General features: G+C 32.0%; 1 long non-coding RNA gene across 1 annotated transcript; it reads right to left on the reverse strand.

Annotated features, from left to right (window-relative positions):
- Positions 1-1,622: 1,622 nt before the first annotated feature.
- On the reverse strand, positions 1,623-4,396 carry LOC127874827 (uncharacterized). The gene is made up of 2 exons (XR_008047121.1): positions 4,192-4,396; positions 1,623-2,313 (listed from the first exon to the last, which is right to left on the reverse strand). It is a non-coding gene; the product is annotated as an uncharacterized LOC127874827 (long non-coding RNA).
- Between the last annotated feature and the right edge of the window lie 450 nt (positions 4,397-4,846).

The raw sequence follows: 4,846 nt of genomic DNA on the forward strand, positions 1-4,846 counted from the left end.
TTCGGATTTTCTTCTTCTTAATTATTTAGATATACTGCACAAAAAAGTGAGCGCGACTTCTGTATAATAACATCGTTTATAAAAGCCACTCAACAGACTGGTGCGGTAATGCTCTTCAATGATGGAAAACAATACGTAAAATCAGTTCCAAATAGTTAAAGTAAATAGATTGAGAAAACAGGGTTGATGCCGAGATGGAGAAAGTTTATCCGGATAAACTGAGAAAGTTTAGCCGGATAATATTTCGTCCTCTCGGCACCGACCATGTATTCGATTTATCCTGTTTCATTTTAAATTCTGTCTTTAACACATTTTATCGAAGACAAACGATTTATTGACATAACAAAATAATTATTCAGTCGGGCCTCCAACATGCACACAACATTACTGACGACAGAATCGCCACCGATTTTGTCACGTAAAAAATGTTCCACATTAAACTGTTCCTTTTAATACTTTCCTATTTAAAATATTAGGAGAAATCAAACATGAATCGAGAATATGATATGTTTATTGTTAGAAATGGAAAAAAAAATGCAACATCAAAATAAAAACTCAATGTTTGTTCAAGTTTAAGGTCGTTTACTGAAACGAATGAAAAGTCAAATGTCACACTTCACAATGAATTATTTCATATAGACTTAAAAATTGTAAATATTAACAGTTGCGCATGAAACTAGGATATGGATTTTCATTCAAATATAGTGTTAGTTTGTTCGATTTAATGTTATTTCATTGAACAATAAAATCAATTGCAGACGACCGAAAATAAGTGGGCTTTAGTGGAGTGTAACCTTTCTATATAAAGAAACGCACTCACGCCGTAAATTAAAGGTTATGAGTAAATAAATTTAAAGGCATCATTGACAACTTCATTGCCATATGGTTTGCTTGAATGTATTACACATTTATTACGTTTACTTTCATTTTGTTTTTACAAAACATTTCGCAGGAACTTTGCATGTACATTTTGTAAGAGGTCAACTATTAGAACATGTTAATCGGCGCGTTGGAATACGTACTTACGGTTTCCGGAGATCAACTAGTTTATTCGACCCTGGTTTATTAGGGCAATGCTTGCAACAGAGGCAGGATAACAGGTGATATTTGGCTACATATTTGGTTGGCTGTGATAATTGGGCCTCGCTCAGGGAAAACGGAGTTTGTGCATGTGCGATAAGTGTCGTTTTAGATTAGCCTGTGAAGTCCGATCAAACTATTCAAATATGATACTATCCACTTTTATTGTATTTTTTTGTTCAACTAAAGTCTCTTCTTTGCAAACATCCAGTTGTCCAGGTAAAGAGTTGTCCTGATCAGTCTAATCAAACTTTAATCTGAAACAACACTTAATGCAAGTGCAAGGTTAAGCCCGGTTTTCCCACAGCGAAGCTTACATAAATAATCAACGAGTACATATTATGTCAACCATAGTTAATAAACTCCTCAATATAAGATTTGCGTATTCGTAAGTTCACCTGTAAATGAAAATATTTAGGTGAGAAAAAAATAAAAGACGAAATCATCGCAAAATGTATCAGCAATTTATATCATTTTACAAAATAACATTCTAGACGCAAAAACCTTAAACACATTGCGTAAATAACAAAAAAACAAACAAATACAATACATCTTTATTAGTCGTGAAGAAAAAATAGTTTGGAACAGTAATCTTATGTTTGTCTATAGATAAAACTTGTTAAGGAAGCTTTACTTGTGTACTCTGTAGATTTTTTGTTAGTACATTTTAATATTTGTTTAATCAATCAGTTCCGTACTTTATGGATCAAGGTATATTTGTTATACATGCACGGTATTACTCACGAAAAAGAAGATTTACAAGAATTATTTGTAGATAAATAAAAGCCACCTGAACAACGCTATTGACCAATTATGTGGTAAAACAATGACCATTTTCAGGTTCTAACTTGAAATTTCACATTTGATTAAATTGGTCCAGAGGTTGCTGACCATAATGATGCGTCGAAGCGTTATGGTTCTTTTGATATTTGCATCCATCAGAAAGACAGACTTTTGTTTGCTCCAGAGTTTTCATACTCCAGTCGCGCATATTTCCGCCAGAATGGTGTCTACGCCCTGGCAGCAGTCTTTATACAGGGCGTGGCTGTCGTAAAGTCTCGCACATGAATAGCAGTTTGTGTGTAGTACGTCATCAAATTGGCAGTTCGCTAGTCGGAAAGCCTTGGTATGTCTGTTGTAACTATCCCGGATCTCAATGGAAGGGTATGACAGGCAGCCGATAATCCCAAACAACAAGAGCTGGACCAGGTTTAAAATGTGAACTAATTTGTTCTGAAAAAAAAATAAAATAAATAAATACAAAATTATATTCTTAATGTGTATAGTGTTTCTATAAGTGGTATGTTATATGAGGTATACTGACTTAGCGTAACCGATGTACAAGATTGTTTTTATGGGACAAGTAGTTCGTAATACTCAGCGTCAAGGGTTTTCTTTGTTAATTTATAACATATGCGAAATACCTCAATGAATTTGTAACTCAAACATCTGGAGTTACGTTTAGATCAGACAACACTGACAACATAGGATGTAAAAAGAACACCCTTTTTTGTAAAATTAAGCAATGTTTATATCAAAATGCTTCGAAATAAAACACGTAATACAGTGCATTAATACAGTTTAAACTTATTAATTCCAACAAAAATGGGTTTGAATGATCGGTTAGGTTTAAATATTAATTATTTAAATAAAGACAAATATAGAACGGCAAAAAATACAGTATTGTGTACGAACTACAATTAGTGTATAATATTTGTTTTAAGTAAACATTTTGAAAATTATATGAGTATTACACTTACAGATATAGCGCGGGGCAAAAAAGAGAATTTTAGCATTTTTTATGAAAAGTGGTAATGCTCGGCGATATAACATGTAACATTTAACAAGTTGTCTAAGGTGTTATTCTATGCACAAACGTCCCATGTGGCGTATCCCGTTTGGATTATTACATTAAGTTTGAGATGGTGTTGACATATTTCATCCATTAGATCAAATATCTTCTTCTTCTGATACCGTCTACTGAGAAACAATTCATATTTTAATCGCGTTTAAGGTAAGGAAAAGTGAGAAATAGGAATAAGATGTTCCCCATACATTGTCTGACCAATTGATATTAAGTGGTTTGGATAAAAAATCCACTAGCAAGATTTAATGAGTTTATTGGACAACAAATATAAAAATTTAAAAAGTTTGAACGACTGGCTGCAGTTAACTTAGTACTGCGGACGCTGTATATAAGTGGTGTGTAATGAAAACTAAAGGCTTTGCATTAATTTGTATTTATTTAAAAATATCGATTTCAAAACAGAGGCGAATGTGCGATCATTGAAATGTAAATAAAAAAGACTTAACATACAAACCATATTGTTATATCCACAAAAAAAGACCAGATTGCTTCGAAATGCTAAGCAGACACTTAAATTGTTTGTATCTATTGTAAAATAAAAGCACATTGAATACCATAAGCGACTTCGATTTCAGAAGCAAGTCTTTTGTATCGAGTGTCATATAAAACGAGTATCTGTATTTTCATTAAATTCCATTAACATCTAAACAATCTGATTGATGTCACATGTCGAATATTCTCTTTCTGGATTACTAACATGACAATAAACTCTGGTTTTGAAAACATTGTTTGTCGCACAGGAATAATCAAAACTAAACTATTAACATTTTTTTTAAACACTATACTGCATCTAGCATGCTGGAAATTACATAAAGGATAACATTTTGTGTCAAAATACATCAATATGTAGGTAGAAAAATGTTTCTCATATAAAACAAATATGGACACTTGTTTTAATTTTTAATTAATTAAGTAATATTTTATACAATATTATGAACATGATAGCATATAATTCAATGCTGACTAACATACGGAGCGGTGTTCATCGAAATGAAATATATTGTTTAATATTTTTCCACAGAACTTTATCAAATATCATGGGAATTTTTCATTTTAAAAAAAATTATGTTTATAATGCTATTTGTCTTTTAATTGTGACTAAGCTAAGTTAGTAACGTGTAAGACATAAACAAACAATTTTGATTTGGACGAACCATTTATGTCACTCGTTTAATATTTGTGTATTCTTTATAATTTACAATAAAGTAACATATTTAAACATACAATTTGTATTTTAAACGTACCATTTTTTGTTCGGTAAATGTATGATCCACCTCAGCTTGACATATACTCGTTCCTTTAAAAATTATCCGTACTACCTCCTCTTGTCCTATCGTTTTTATACACACATGAGCCACCTCTGTGTTAGTGTTATAAGTACCGATGCGATGAGCTACAGACGACAATTCAATCCTATATATCTCACGTTGCGGTCACGTGATTGTGATGTCATCGCTACAAATCCATAGTGGGGTGGTCAGTCATAAAAGCCGTTTCGTCTGTTGGGAATCCGTCGAGGGCTGAAATGTGATAACCTGTGTGTTGTGGTACATATTTAGAATTATTACAACTGTTCAAGCGATCCCGTAATATAAAATATAAAAATATATCGTAAATCAATTCGTTCATATACAAAAGAAAACGAAATATTTGAACTTAATGACATGACCTTTAAGTTTATAATGTGAATCGGTGTATTTCGCTTGGTTTGTTATCAAATTAAAATTTACGACTCATGGTTGGGGGTCTCATCTACTCGGTCTGAATATTTTAAAATATTGCTGTATTAAAGAGACTATGACAAGGCAAAATGGATTCATACTGAAATCCAAATAATGTCTCCTTTTTACATTAATGCATTTCAATAAAACGTAATAATTAAAAAAAATTGATGGAGAA

Source organism: Dreissena polymorpha, chromosome 3 (genome assembly GCF_020536995.1).
Source record: "Dreissena polymorpha isolate Duluth1 chromosome 3, UMN_Dpol_1.0, whole genome shotgun sequence".
NCBI lineage: Eukaryota > Metazoa > Mollusca > Bivalvia > Myida > Dreissenidae > Dreissena > Dreissena polymorpha.